The following is a 17,283-nucleotide window of genomic DNA, read 5'->3' as shown; positions in this document are numbered from 1 at the left end:
GCTGTCCTTTAAATATTCTTGATATGTTCGTCAAAAGATTAATTGTCAGATCCAACAGCAGATCTCTTTGTTTCTAGGGACCTAGAACTAGCATCTCTGTTTTGTCCGAGTTTAAAAGTAAAACATTTGCCTCCATCCACTTCCTTATATCTGAAACACAGGCTTCCAGAGTAGGCAATTTTGGGGCTTCACCATGTTTCCTTGAAATGTACAGCTGTGTGTTGTCCGCATGAAGTGAAAGTTGACATTGCGTTTCCAAATGACATCAGCAAAGAGGTAGAATATATAGTGAAAACAATAGTGGTCCTAAAATGGAACCTTGAGGAACGCTGAAACCTACAATTGATTTTTCATAGGACAAACCATCCACAGAGACGAACTGATATCTTTCCAACAGATAAGATCTAAACCAGGCAAGAACTTGTCCGTGTAGACCAATTAAGGTTTCTATCTCTCCAAAAGAATGTGTTGATCGGTGGTTTCAAAAGAAGCACTAAGTGCAGTCTCAGTGCTATGATAGGGTCTAAAACCGGACTGAAGCATTTCCTATACATTATTTGTCTCCAGGAAGGCATTGAGTTAATGCGCAACAGCTTTTAATATTTTTTTTGAAAAGTCGAGGTTTGGCTTTTTCAAGAGGCTTTATTACTGCCACTTTTAGTGAGTTTGGTACACCTCCGGTGGATAGGGAGTCATTTATTATGTTCAACATAGGAGGGCCAAGCACAGGAAGTAACTTTTTCAGTAGTTTAGTTGGAATAGGGTCCAGTATGCAGCTTGACGGTTTAGAGGCCATGACTATTTTCATGAATGTGTCAAGAGACACAGGATTAAAAAAACTCAGACTCAGAACAACTGAGCTTTGGAGAAATATGCAGATTCAAAGAGGAGTCCGTAATTTGCTTTCTAATGACCATTATCTTTTCATTGAAGAAGTTTGTGAATTTATCACTGCTGAAGTGAAAGCGATCCTCTCTTGTTGAATGCTGCTTTTTAGTTAGCTTTGCGACAGTATCAAAAAATACCTTTTGGATTGTTCTTATTCTCCTCAATTAGGTTGGAAAAATAGGATGATCGAGCAGCAGTGAGGGCTCTTCGATATTGCATGGTACTGTCTTTCCAAGTTAGTCGGAAGAATTCCAGTTTGGTGGAGTGTCATTTCCGTTCCAATTTACTGGAAGCTTGCTTCAGGGCTCGGTTATTTTCTGTATACCAAGGAGCACATTTCTTGTGACCAATGCTTTTTGTTTTTAGGGGTGCAACTGCATCTAGGGTATTAAGCAAGGTTCAATTTAGATTCTCAGTTAGGTGGTTAACCGATTTTTGTACTCCGACGTCCTTGGGTAGGTGGATGTTGTCTGGAAGGGCATCAAGGAATCTTTGGGTTGTCTGAGAATTTATAGCACGGCTTTTGATGATCCTTGGTTGGTGTCTGAGCAGATTATTTGTAGCGATTGCAAACGTAATAAGATGGTGGTCCGATAGTCCAGGATTATGGGGGAAAACATTTAGATCCACAATATTTATTCCACGATACAAAACTACATCCAGGGTATGACTGTCGCAATGAGTAGGTCTGGAGACATGTTGGACAAAACCCACTGAGTTGTTGATGGCTCCGAAAGCTTTTTGGAGTGTATCTGTGGATTTTTCCATGTGAATATTACAGTCACCAAAAATGTTATCTGCCATGATTACAAGGTCCGATAGGAATTCAGTGAGGAATGATGTATATGGCCCAGGAGGCCTGTAAACAGTTGCTATAAAAAGTGTTTGATTAGGTTGCATAGATTTCATGACTAGAAGCTCATTTTTGGGGATAAATTGCAATTTGCTGTCATAAAACACCTCCACATTTGCGGGATATGGTCACTAGTGTAACCAGGAGGAGAGGCCTCATTTAACACAGTAAATTCATCAGGCTTGAGCCATGTTTCAGTCAGGCCTATCACATCAAGAGTATGATTAGTGATTAGTTCATTGACTATGACTGCCTTGGAAGTGAGGGACCTAACATTAAGTAACCCTATTTTGAGAAGTATGATATCACAATCTCTTTCAATAATGACAGGAATGGAGGAGGTCTTTATTCCAGTGAGATTGCTAAAGCAAACGCCGCCATTCTTCTTCTGTTGATTTTATGGCGGACTACAACCCAAAAAGATGTAGTATTGCCGTCACCAAATGGACGGGATGAAACCAAAACAAGGTAAAAAGAAAATCCATACGTGATATGGAAACTAACTTAATCCACCCAAATAAAAATAGTACATTGACAAAACAAAACTCCCACTTCTTCCTTCTTTCAATTCTCCATATCTCCCTTCTCAGGCTCTAGGGCCTGAGAGGGTGGTACGGCTTGTGACAATATTCCATGTAACTCCTTTGCCGAGAAATCTTACAGCCCCAGGAACCGCTCCGCCGCTTCCACAATGATTTATATCTTCCTGGACCTTCTCTCCACCTTGGCAGTGCAATTTATCATCATAGCTATAAAGGCACAAAGTTCACCTTCTTAACCTTTACTTTAAAATGTCAGGATCCTGCTGGTGAAAGGCAACCACTGGCCTATCCACCACCATGGACTCTTCAAGTGCACCATTCAAACCCTCAACCCTTTTAATAGCTGCTGCTTGTGATATGCTCTGGATAGCCCTGACTTTGGCCACCTCATTCTCTTTCACCCTTGTGGGGCATTCAAAAGATGTGGCTTCATGGTTCCCACCACAATTGCAACATGTCACGTTTTCATCACTTTTATAACACATAATATGATTTTTTCCACAACTTGGACATCTCGGCTTCTCCCTTCCGCTAACATTTGAAACATGACCAAAAGCTTTACAATGATCACACTGCATTGGTCTTGGGATAAATGTTATGACTCTGTAGTTAATATACCCTAACTGCCCTTGAGTAGGAAAAAAAACTAAAGAACAGATGGACTCTTCACTTTTTCTTCATTCACCACATGATTCATCCGACATGCATCAATCACTCCAGGAATAGTTTTCATCTCTTCAACATCTACTTCCCACGAGACTCCAGATGTAACCCCCTTGAAGGGTGCCCTGTTCCTAAGAGACACACACAACACTTCAAACTTATCAAATCGGGTGAGACGCAACACACGTATATTTCGACACCTCAGAAGCACAAAAAATCGAAACCAGCCCGCTTCTTGTGATCCTCATAGCCTTCACTCTACCCAGCAACCTCTCCACCAGTTTGGAAATCTCAAATGGATTCCTCAAGATTGATAATTCGATCAGCTGCTGCTCATTTACAAACCATACTCCTACAAGATACAAAGTGACATTCTCATCACTGTACTCTACTTTGCTCCGTTTTCCTTTCTTTTGGACAATATTCCAATTCTCCTTGATTCTACCGCCATTAGATTCAGAATCCACTTCATCATCCGCTTCCGCAATCTTTCCAGTTGATTTCTCTTCTCTACCTCTGTGTAAATTACAGCTCGCGAGCTCCTCCCAAAACCGAACACTCCTGCCAGCCATCCGAACACCGCTATGTTTAGTTTTGCTCAACCTATATCGAGGCACAGATACGGTCTCAATGGGGATAGCTGAGCTGACAACACTGACTGTGCTAGTGGCAGACTCCACCAAGCTGGCAGGCTGGCCTGCACTCTGCTGCCTGGCCTGCACCCCATCTCATTGTGGCGCTAGAGGAGTTAGAGCTGTTCACCTGACTTTTTCATTAAACTTTTTTGCCCCGGATGCTTTATCTAGACATTGTTCTACAGGACCTTCACCAGCTGACAACTTCTTCCTTCTTTCAATTCTCTGAGAGCACCCCTCCAGCTAGGATGGAGTCCGTCACTCCTCAGCAGGCCAGGCTTGGTCCTGTTTGTGGGTGAGTCCCAGAAAGAGGGCCAATTGTCTACAAATTCTAGCTTTTGGGAGGGGCAGAAAACTATTTTCAATCAGCAATTGAGTTGTGAGACTCTGCTGTAGAGCTCATCACTCCCCTAACTGGGAGGGGGCCAGAGACAATTACTCGATGCAGACACATCTTTCTAGCTGATTTACACGCTGAGCTATGTTGCCCTTTGTGACCTGTTTCATCCTAACATCGTTGGTGCAACGTAGATTACAATATCCCTATACTCTCTACACTTGCCAGTTTTAGCCTCAGCCAGCACCATCTTCAGATTAGCCTTTATGTCGGTAGCCCTGCCCCCTGGTAAACAGTGCATGATCGCTGGATGATTATTTTTATGTCTAATATTGCGGGTAATGGAGTCGCTAATGACTAGGCTTTTCAATTTGTCAGAGCTAATTGTGGGCGGCATCGGTAGTCAGACCCCGTAATGGGTGGAGGAGAGACCTGAGAAGGCTCGGCCTCTTCCGACTCGTTGCTTAACTTCTAGTTGGTCCCAATCCCGGATCCGGGAGCACCCTCATCAGTAAAAAAGCTGACTAGCGTAGCCTAGCATAGCGCCAGAAGTAAATACTAGCATCTAAATATCATGAAATCACAAGTTCAAGACACCAGATGAAAGATACACATCTTGTGAATCCAGCCATCATTTCTGATTTTTTTAATGTTTTACAGGGAAGACACAATATGTATTTCTATTAGCTAACCACGATAGCAAAAGACACAACTTTTTTTCCCCACCATTTTTTTACTGCATAGGTAGCTATCACAAATTCGACCAAATAAAGATATAAATAGTCACTAACCAAGAAACAACTTCATCAGATGACAGTCTGATAACATATTTATTGTATAGCATATGTTTTGTTCGGAAAATGTGCATATTTCAGGTATAAATCATAGTTTTACATTGCAGCCACCATCACAACTCTCACCAAAGCAACTAGAATAACTACAGAGAGCAACGTGAAATACCTAAATACTCATCATAAAACATTTATGAAAAATACACAGCGTACAGCAAATGAAAGACAAAGATCTTGTGAATCCAGCCAATATTTCAGATTTTTTAAGTGTTTTACAGCGAAAACACAATTTAGCATTATATTAGCTTACTACAATAGCCAACCACACAGCAGCATTGATTCATGCACGTTAGCGATAGCGAATAAACCAGCAAAAGATATTACATTTTTCACTAACCATCTCAAAACTTCATCAGATGACAGTCCTATAACATCATATTACACAATACATATATTGTTTGTTCGAAAATGTGCATATTTAGCGGCACAAATCGTGGTTATACAATGAGAATAGTAGCCAAGCTGCCAACAAAATGTCGGGAGAAATCTTGGGAGAGGCACCTAATCTAATCAATAACTAATCATAAACCTGACAAAAAAATACAGGTGTGACAGCAAATGAAAGATACATTAGTTCTTAATGCAACCGCTGTGTTAGATCTTTTAAATTAACGTTACTACGACATACAGCGTGCGTTAAAGCGAGACCGCACCGAAATTAATGGCGGAATAGTAGTGTAACATTTTTCAACAGAACAACGGATTAACATCATAAATAGTTCTTACTATTTGATGAGCTTCCATCAGAATCTTGTGCAAGTTGTCCTTTGTCCAGAAGAATCGTTGCTCGGTTGTAGATTGTCGTCTTCAACTTTGGAATTAGCAGCAAACATTAGCCATGTGACGAAGACGTGTCCAACTCACTATTACGCAGCACAAATGAAATACCGAAAATCGCAATATACTGATATAAACTGATATAACTCGGTTTAAAATAACTACATTATGATGTTTTTAACACCTATATCAAATAAAATCAGAGCCGGATATATCTAAAGCCTATAACGAGAGCTTTTCAGAATGCACTCCTGAGGTCTGTCTTGCGTCATGATGAACGTTGAAAAGAGTGCACACCCGGTTTCAAGAGCTTTTATACGGCCTCAGAACCACCCAGACACTCCATTCCAATTCTCACTGCTTACTGACATCTAGGGGAAGGCGTATGCAGTGCATGTCGACCCATAGATTACATGGAAATTTATAAACTGACCCTGGAACAGAGCCCCCGATTTGAGATTTTTCAGTTCCTGACAGGAAGTTTGCTGCAAAATGAGTTCTGTTTTACTCACAGATATAATTCAAACGGTTTTAGAAACTAGAGAGTGTTTTCTATCCAATAGTAATAATAATATGCATATTGTACGAGCAAGAATTGAGTACGAGGCAGTTTAATTTGGGAACGAATTTTTACAAAGTGGAAACAGCGCCCCCCTATTGAGAAAATGGGGAGAACTGGGTGAAAGTTTCTGTCGGCTGAATGAGCCTGGGATTTATACTACTATGTGTACTTACTGGTGGCATAGACACTGTTTCATCCTTTCCTACACTTAAATTGCCCTTGCCTAACGATTGCACCTGAAGCTGTTCTTGCAACACGGCTATTCTCATCATAAGGTGATAGTTCTCCTGTATATTATGAGTACAGCAACTGCAATTAGATGGCATAGTTTTAATGTTACTACTTAGCTTTTTCAGCTGGTGGAGAGAACAATGTCTAGATAAAGCATCCGGGGCAAAAAAGTTTAATGAAAAAGTCAGGTGAGGAAAAAACTAAGACGTTGGTAAATGTATTAAAAGTAAAAAATGAAAAGTAGCAACAACCAGCACAACAGCACGGAGACAAGTCCGGAAGCTGAGGGTGGAGCAATGAAGGCACACAGATAGGTAGCAATATGGTAGGATAAATTGTAAGCTTCCCCAAGCTTCCATCCCTGCAGTACAGTTGATAACCATTGCTATGAACGCTAAAAAGGCAATCTTATTGAAGCATATATCCCTTGTTGGCCTTTCTCTCTGTACTCATACAAATCTACTACTCACACAAATCCTCTCAGGATCCCTCTCCCTTGACCCATCTTCCACAACTTTCTTCACTGCCTCAGCATACAACACCCTCTGCTCTAATCAAACCCTGGTAACCTCAACCTGCCTCTCTCGCACCGTAAATTTCTGATCCCCTGCCCCATGGACACCCCTACAATTAACACATACCGCTTCTTTCCCCAATGCTACACATTCCTTTGTCTCATGCTTCTGCACACTTCTCACACCTAGGAATCTCCCTCCTACACACTGCTGCCACATGTCCATTAGCTTGACACCTGTAACAACGTAATGTATTCGGGGAATAAGCTCGTACGATATAACTGAAACATCCTAACATCACATTGTCGGGCAAAGACTCAACATCAAAACTCAAAAGAACAGACAATGACTCTACTGTTTTACTAATCACGCCACCCTGTCTGCGTCGCACCAAACGACGAGCATCACAAACACCAGGAATCTTTCCCTTCAGTTGGTCCACTTTCACATTTACCGCTACCCCAGTAATCACTCCTTTCAATGGCACCCTTTTCTTGAGAGCAAAACAAATCACAGCTTTTGTCCCAATTCGTTTTGCACCTACTCCCTCTGACCGGCAGAATCACAAACAATTATCACAAGTCCACTTTGGGATACCTTCACCGATTCCACAGCACCCAACTTCTTTTTCACCCTGAAACCACAAATGTAACTGCCAAAATGCAGGGGTTCACTTTCTCCAAAAATGTCACCCTACCGTCACAGACTCATCGTTATCCAGACTATCAGTGCAAGCCTCGGGCTCCAAGGGCTTCACCACACCTGTCACCTCCGATAATTCGCCCTCATTCACTTCCATTTCTCCTCCAGATCTCAATCCGGCGTACTGCTTACACTTTCTACCATTCTTCTTTGATAAACCATTTCCCATTTTTCTACAATTTTTACCTGACTCAATCTCACCTTCCTCCCTCTATTCAACCTCCGCTGCCACTACTTTTCCTTCCATCCCTCCCCCATATTCCAAGTATACATCTCCTTATAACATTGTACTTCTCCTAACATACATCTTGTTCTTGCCCACTCAAGGGACACTGTTTTCTAGCTCTTGTAGCCAGTCCTCCAACACTCTACACCTTGAAATGAATTGACAATACAACAGAACAGATGAACTGGAATTACATTTACTCTCATGGAGTGGCCAAAAATAACTAGCTGAAAGGCACGCCCCTACTAATCCACACCTCCAGTCTTCTGAGCTGACCCAATGGCTCAATAACCCAGCATCAACAACCCAACTTAAAAACAATGGGTTTTTTTGTGACCCAACTAGCTGGGTCAGAATAACCCAACGTGTGTTCTTTCCAATAATTAATTAAATTGGTCTGTTTTTAACCCAGCATTTTTTTGAGTGTAGAGGGCTGAATGCTGAATGGTTCTTTAAAGCAACATGAACACAGTGTGTAGTGTTGCAGTGATATTATCTCAAGCAAATTCGCTGATACACAAAGCAACTGTAACGGCTGTCTTCCTCTTCTTCCTCTGAAGAGGTGTAGCAAGGATCGGACCAATACGCAGCGTGGTAGGTGTCCATCTTTTAATAGGGAAAAACTGAACATGAACACAAATACAAAAACAATAAACATGAACAAACCAAAACAGTCCCGTGTGGCACAAACACTGACACAGGAAACAATCACCCACAAAATACCCAAAGAACATGGCTGCCTAAATATGGTTCCCAATCAGAGACAACGATAAACACCTGCCTCTAATTGAGAACCAATCTTGGCAACCATAGACTTACATAAACACCTAGACTGAACACAACCCCATAAATCTACAAAAAAACCTAGACGAGACAAAAACACACAAACCACCCTCGTCACACCCTGACCTAACCAAAATATTTAAAGAAAACAAAGAATACTCAGGTCAGGGCGTGACAGTACCCCACCACAAAGGTGCGGACTCCGGCCGCAAAAACCCAATCTAAAGGGGAGGGTCTGGGTGGGCCTCATTCATGGCGGCGGCTCGGGTGCGGAACGTAGACCGCACTCTACCATAGTCATTTCCCTCTTCAAGGGCCTCTTCAGAGGGACGACCCTCGCCTCCGACCTAGGGTCTAAGATCCTAATTAAAGGCCCCACTGGACTGAGGGGCAGCTCCGAACAGAGGGGCGGCTCCGAATAGAGGGGCGGCTCCAGACTGAGGGGCGGCTCTGGCAGCTCCTGACTGGTGGGCGGCTCTGGCGGCTCCTGACTGGCGGGCGGCTCTGGCGGCTCCTGACTGGCGGGCGGCTCTGGCGGCTCCTGACTGGCGGGCGGCTCTGGCGGCTCCTGACTGGCGGGCGGCTCTGGCGGCTCCTGACTGGCAGACGGCTCTAGCGGCTCCTGATTGACTGACGGCTCTAGCGGCTCCTGACTGACGGACGGCTCTAGCGGCTCAGGACAGACGGGCGGCTTTGACGGCCCCGGACAGACGGGCGGCTCTGACGGCTCAGGACAGTTGGGCGGCTCTGACGGCTCAGGACAGACGGACGGCTCCGACGGCGCTGGGCAGACGGGCAGCGCAGGCGGCGCTGGGCAGACGGGCAGCGCAGGCCAGACGGGCAGCGCAGGCGGCGCTGGGCAGACGGGCACACCTGTAGGGAGGAGATGGAGAGACAGCCTGGTGCGTGGGGCTGCCACAGGACCCACCAGGCTGGGGAGACCTACAGGAGGCTTGGCGTTAGGAGGAGGCACCTGAAGGATCGGGCTGTGGGGGAGCACTGGAGCTCTGGTGCGCAGCCTTGGCACCACTCCCCCAGGCTGGAATACTACTCTAGCCCGGACCCTCCAGAGTGCAGGCACAGGTTGAACCGGGCTGTGGGTGAGCACTGGAGATCTAGTGCCTACTACACGCACCTCTCCCTTAGGCTCCACTCCCACATTTGCCCGGCACGAGCGGAGCGCAGGCATAGGACGCACTGCACCCTCCCAGCGCCCCGGAGACACAGCACGCAGAGCCGACGCAGGATAACCTGGACCAAAACGGCGTACCGGAGACCAGACACGCTGAGCAGGCACAATACGCCCTGGCTGGATGCCCACACTCGCATGACACTTTCGGGGGGCTGCCCTATAGCGCACCGGGCTATGGGCACGTACTGGCGACATCGTGCGCTTAACCGCATAACACGGTGCCTGACCAGTAACGCGCTGCTTATAATAAGCACGAGGAGTGAGCTCAGGTCTGCTACCTGGCTTAGCTACACTCCCCGTGTGCCCCCCCAATTTTTTTTTGGGGGGGGGGCTGCCTCTCGTACCTGTCGCGCTGCCGTGCTGCCTCCTCATATCGCCACCGCTCAGCTTTCGCTGCCTCCAGCTCTGCTTTGAGACGGCGATATTCCCCAGCCTGTGACCAGGGTCCTTTCCCATCCAGAATCGCCTCCCAGGTCCAGGAGTACAGTACAAACACCCTAGACGAGACAAAAACACACAAACCACCCTCGTCACACCCTGACCTAACCAAAATATTTAAAGAAAACAAAGAATACTCAGGTCAGGGCGTGACAGCATCTCAAACATTGAAACATCAAATCTTGTCATACATCACATACTGGTTTCACAAATTATTTGTGGATTCAACTGTTCCGTTATTGTAACAGAATCAATATAGAAAAAATGTTGCTGTATAATTTAGCTCAGTATTTCCCAACTCCATTCCCCGAGTACCCCCAACATCAAATAGTTTGTCTGGTGCTACAACAAAAATGTGCGCTGTTGGTGGTACCTGAGGACTGGAGTTGGGAAACACTGATTTAGCTAGCTAGCCCAAATGGAATTGTCAGCACTGTTTATCAAGCTTGCTAGCTAGTTCATCTTGGACAATTTCAGTTGAAACTTCACAGGATGAGATCAGGGCACTTTCCATTAAATATACAGTGATCCCTCGCCACTTCGCGGTTCACTTATCGCGGATTCGCTATTTCGCGGATTTTCATAATGCATTTTTTTTTTTTTTTTGGTGCATTGTGCTCTGCATTCTGATTCGCTAAAAACTCACTCCCGCTTCTTGTATCAAAACATGCTACGAATTGTGCTATCATTTTGTCGTCTCGTGCAGTTATGTGTACGTACATAAAACAGCTTGGCAAATTTACATTAAGTTGGCCAAATTATCTTGTAATTTCGAACATCTCCTAAACCCATAATGTCGACGAAACGGCCTACACGTGAGTCACTGTATTTGTATACATGTAATAGTTGCTAATTGTAAAAAAAAAAAAAGTTTTCTATTTCGCGGATTTCACTTATCGCGGGTCATTTTCGGAACGTAACCCCCGCGATAAACGAGGGATTACTGTATAGACTGTCAGAAACTGTTAATAATAATTTACCATGACCATCAATGATGTCAAGAAGTTTGCATGAATTTTCAGTTTGACATGTCTCTTGACATAACAACTGAATGCACTTCGGATTGCAAGTTTACAAACAAAAGGATGCTTTTTCGTTCAAGCATATAAACCTTACAGACTTTCTAATATAAAAGACAGGAAAATGAAAATGTTCCCTATAATTCCTCCAATTCTAATAATGGCTGCAGCCCGACACCGGTACACCTATAACAACATCCAGCTCAAGTGCAGGGCGCGAAATTCAAAATCTATTTCTTTTAAATATTTAACTTTCACACATTAACAAGTCCAATACAGCATTTGAAAGATAAACATCTTGTGAATCCAGCCAACATGTCCGATTTTTTAAATGTTTTACAGAGAAAACACCACATATATTTATGTTAGCTCACCACCAAATAAAAAAGAGGACAGACATTTTTCACAGCACAAGTAGGATGCAAGTAGCATGCACAAGCCAACCTAACTAACCTAGAACCAACCTAAATAACCTAGAAAAAACTACCTCAGATGACAGTCCTATAACATGTTACACAATAAATCTATGTTTTGTTCAAAAAATGTGCATATTTTAGCTATAAATCAGTTTTACATTACTGCTACCATCATAGCTACAGTCAGAAATCGCACGGGAGTAGCCAGAGAAAATACAGACACCAACGTCAACTACTAATTACACATCATAAAACATTTCAGAAAAATATATGGTGGATAGCTAATGAAAGACAAAGATCTTGTGAATACAGCCAATATTTCCGATTTTTGAAGTGTTTTACAGCGAAAACACAATATATCGTTATATTAGCTTACTACAATAGCTAGCACACAGCAGCATTGATTCTAGTCAAACGGTAGCGATAGCACAGTTCGACAGATATATGAAAAAGCATCCCAAATTGGGTCCTTATCTTTGTTGATCTTCCATCAGAATGTTCTCCAAGGGGTCCTTTTCAGAACCGTCTTTATTTGGATCCAGAACGAACGATTTCCCTCTTGAATTAGCAAGCACACTGGCCGTGCGGCGCTAACCTCTCCCTCTTGACAAAATTCTTGCGTCGCATCACGTCTAAAGTCCAGAATAAATTTCAATAATATAATTAAACTATATTGAAAAAACATACTTTAGGATGATATTGTGACATGTATCAAATAAAATCGAAGCCAGAGATCATATTCACCTTTAACGAGGGTTTTCCAGGAGCCGAGTCCAGGTCCAACTTCGCGCCCAGGAAAAAAAATAAAGTGCGCACATCTCACTCCAAGAGGTTGTGTTCAATCCCAGGACGAGATAATCAAGTCATTTCTGCTCTCACTTCCGCATGACACCCAGGGGAAGGCGTATGACGTGTTTCTACAGTCCTAAGTGACATGCCCTTTTATAGACAAGCTCTTGAAGAGAGACATCGCTTTTGGAAATCTCACTTCCGGATAGGAAATGGGCTGTAAAAAGAGTTCTGTTCCACTTAGAGAAATAATTCAAACGGTTTTAGAAACTAGAGACTGTTTTCTATCCAATAGTAATAATACTATGCATATTGTACGAGCAAAAATTGAGTAAGAGGCCGTTTGAAAATGGGCACATTTTTCCAGTTTTTCAATACGCCCCCTGCAGCCATAACAGGTTAAAAGTGCAATACATGAAGGCTGTTGTGTGCAATAAATTCAATATATTATGTGAGTAAGTGCGAGCATGTGCAGTCAAAAAACTATACCACTCCCCCGTCTAACCAAGACTCCTCCTCATAGGCCCGACTTTCTCCCTCAAATAACCTTAAAAATCCTCCTCCCGAGCCACTGCACGGGAGGTATTCATCTCCAACAATTGCTTCACACTAATAATTCGCTGGTTATTGTATACAAATACAAATTGGCTATTTGGCTTTAACAAATATATTTGCCCTGTATGTATAAGGAAAATCTCGAATAATATTTGGCGAAACACTGTTGTCAAATTTTGGCACAAGTAGACAAGCTACCTAGCTATGTAAACCAATGCCCACTGCGAACGCACTTCTTGCGATGTTGCTTATGAGACTGTACTTAATTAAATTATGTAAGAGAATAAAATGTTACCATTGGTGTATTAAAATGTGGCTTTTGGTGATGTCACAAAAATCTCTAAATAATCCCACCTCCATCCCGCCTCCTGAATCCAAGTGTTTGACATGGTGGTGGAGACCAGTAACTTTATGACCAATGTTGATCAATGTAGAAGCAACAGTAATTTTTCATACGTTGGTAGTCCGACTTTCATCTGGTTTCATCCAAATGTCATTCAATTGAATGAAAAACATGATTTTGACTCTTTGCGACCTTTAACTATAGCTATTTCAAAAAGGAGGGTAGGAGTCACAGACTGGACAGGGGAGAGAGAGACACGCACACACACACACACACACACACACTTTTCTCCTTGACTGTATCTGTTCTGATCAGAGCTTAAATCTTTAAATTATATTTTTTGCTCTGGCAAGACACTAGATGTGTCTTTTTTCTGTGTCGTTACTACCACAGTTTTTCTGGTGACTGGTTTCAGCTGTGAGGGATTAGCATATAGTTGAGACAGCAGGTTTTGCATGCAGATCAGACAGACAATGAGCTCTGAGCATAGAGTGCAGCGATCATTCAGAGGTCCTAGGTTGCATCTGAAAAGACACCCTATTATTTTAATTTGTTCACTGCTTTGTTCACTGGTCAAAAGTAGTGCACTACATAGGGAATAAGGTGCCGATTTGTGTACGCACATAGTATACACACTGGGGCTGTTGCCATTGAGAGCTCATTGGTTGGTCTGTCGTGCGTTGTTGATGTTTGGATATAGCAAATGTAAATGGAGTATGATTTTTTGAAGACGAGAACTCCACCACTCCGCAATTGTTTTTTATCCTTCTGCCTTTGGGCAAATTATCTGCATTTCTTAATGTCTTCTTATGAAGGATTGGGGAGGGGAAAGATCATTAGGTCATTTTATACTTGTGTACTATTGTTTGTACTGATGAACATGGTACCTTCAGGAGTTTGGAAATTGCGTCCAAAGATGAACCAGACTTGTGGAGGTCTACAATTTTTTTTTCTGAGGTCTTGGCTGATTTCTTTTGATTTTCCCATGATGTCAAGCAAAGAGGCACTGAGTTTGAAGGTAGGCCTTGAAATACATCCACAGGTACACCTCCAAAGGATGTCAATTAGCCTATCAGAAGCTTCTAAAGCCATTACATCATTTTATGGTGTTTAAAGCTGTTTAAAGGCACAGTCAATTTGTTGTGTGTAAACTTCTGACCCACTGGAATTGTGAAACAATGAATTTTAAGTGAAATAATCTGTCTGTAAACAATTGTTGGAAAAATGACTTGTGTCATGCACAAAGTAGTTGTCCTAACCGACTTGCCAAAACTATAGTTTGTTAACAAGAAATTTGTGGAGTGGTTGAAAAATGAGTTTTAATGACTCCAACCTTAGTGTCTGTAAACTTCCGACTTCAACTGTATATTTCTGTGGGCCTAATTCAAATAATGCATGTCAGAACAAGATGCCCAGCGCTTCAAGGCAAGTTTCCTCCATCCTCTTGCTCTCTTCTCACTGGCAAAATTTCAGTTGCATCTTGTGCTCTGGACTGTGACTGGTAGCACAATGTGTGTGTTTGTCTTTCAGTATGAATAAACCATGCTGTTTCGGCAAAATACAATTTGCTCTTAATGACTTTTCTATACAGATTAAATCGCTTACCTGCTTCATAGCAAGCTGCTTTATCCTCACTGATTGGTGAAGGAATTTAATGTCAAGCTAAATAACAAATAAAAATCTATTTCAGAGGTTTAAAAATGAACAGAAAGGAACGATATAAACCGGTACTTTTTGGGGTTTCGAACAGGTTCAGACCTTTATTTTGCTGATCGGGACAGTGGAATGGAACGAAAAAAATAATGGTTCTGTTCAGAACGAAATGAGTGGACAATAATTTCGGTTCCAAACCCTGTTTGGCATTGAATCACATATTTGGTTTCAACAAATGTAGTAGTTTCAATTGAGAACCTAACTAATTTACTTGAAGTAGATATTTTTTAGGTTGATCCAAAGAGTATGTTTTTACAGTGTAGGCCTACCTCAGTGGGGCCTAATTTAAGACACATTCCACCCACACTCGATTCCGTATGCAACACACGTATGCACCCAGCACCCACACACACCGACTACAAGATCATTGGGAGCTGTGGTGGTACTGTACCTGCATGTGAGGAAAATACAGAGTAGCGCTAACTTGGACAATGATGGCAGCATTCCTCGTTCTAACAGGAGGATGTGTGTTTCCAAATAAACAAAATAAGATTCTGATCTCTCTTTCCATTGTCAACATTGAAAAAAGTAATACTTAAGTTATTTTGGGCGTATTGTATGTTTGTGTGCATTTCTGAGGTTGTGAATCATCACCATGTTTATATTAAGTTTTTCCCTGCAGAGTTCCTTTGGTCACCCAGCCTTAACGCTTTGGTTACCCTCACCCAGCCTGGCAGCCCTAACAGTGCATGAAAACACTGGGTCCTATTGGTCCAAGACATCAAAGCCATGTTGTGGATTATTCCAGTCAGGAGCATGAAAATAACACTGTGACAAATACGACTCGCATGGCCAGGACACAATGTCCCTCGTCCGTTCCCATTCCACCTCGCTCTGAATCAGATTGCATGTAAATATCCCAAATTAGACCATCTGCCTCTCCACCAGAAATTCAGCATTATCTTTTTCACCAGGGGTTATAGGTAACACAAACAACAGGACAGGTCATCACACAAGTCCAGTAAAGGCAATTTTCTGACCGTCAAGAGGTCGTAAGTAATGTCAGGTGTGTACACACACATCATGTTTCCCTTGTATGTGATGGTGCTTAGCACACAACACAATGGATCTGCGAGTGTATAAGCATCCATGAGGCCCTTCTCTCTAATTTGCCGTGCATGTTTGGAGTCTTTGGCACGGCCCTCATATCAAGGGGGTGGTGGGAGTTGGGGGCTGTAGTATACACTGTAGTGGAGCCGCTGCACCGGACAGCTGTGAAAACAGCCACCCCAGTCCTTACAAGCCCAGCCTGACCTAAAACAATGGCTGAGACACTGTACGTGTGGTCCAACCTGACCAGACCAGAGATGAGAGGACCACAGGTGAACTGGACACAACAGTAAAGTACACCTGCAGGACCTCCAACACCTGTTGTGTAGAAATACAATGTAATACTATTCCATTCTATGAATACAAGTTCAGAGAATTTTTCATAGAACTCATTCCATGTCTTGTCATCATTACAGTAGTTCAATTATTCTATTTTTATACTGTGAAATTCAGATTTGATACTAAACCCTTCTGAAATGCCAGCTTTGGTTGGTGTTGCGCTGTTGGAAATATTTGATTTATTTGGAGAAGTTAGCGGCAAATTCTTCAGTCATGCAAAGTCCTGAGCTCTAAAATAAGCCTGCTCACAACAAAGAGGAAATCAATGTCCCTGCCAGTCAAAACGGAGTTCCAGCTGCTGTCATGGATCAGGTTCTAGACTCTGGCAGACTCCCACATCATTACGATGTACTGCAGTGCTAAGAGTCTAATTACAGTGATATAACTGTCTGAAATAATACTAATGTAATTAGAAAAGACTAAAGAAGAGCCTATTAAACATCTCCAGGAGCAACCAGGCCACTGTCTGTGAGGTGTTTATATTTTGAGATCTACTGTATACTAATACATTCCTGACATTTAATCCTAGTAAAAATTCCCACATTTTAAATACATTTTAATCTATTATGAGGGAAATGTTTGATTTGAGCGCAGACTTTTGATAGGGTACCTACAGTACACTGTAAACATATCCTGTTGTAATGTACTGTTAAATCATTTTTTTTTTTTACAGTGTAGCTAAGGATAATCTCTAGACAGATGGGTTGCCGTAGCTAAACATGAGCACAAATCCTGCCCAAACTCTAAGCTCGCCTTCTTTTGAGAGAATACGAAATCCTACCCAGACCTTGTGCTGTTGCTCAAAAGTCTGCGAATTCCAAGACTAAGCTAAAGATATCAACCCAAAAAAACGAACACACACAC

This window comes from Salvelinus alpinus, chromosome 3, assembly GCF_045679555.1.
Source record: "Salvelinus alpinus chromosome 3, SLU_Salpinus.1, whole genome shotgun sequence".
NCBI lineage: Eukaryota > Metazoa > Chordata > Actinopteri > Salmoniformes > Salmonidae > Salvelinus > Salvelinus alpinus.
This window is presented reverse-complemented; position numbering follows the sequence as displayed.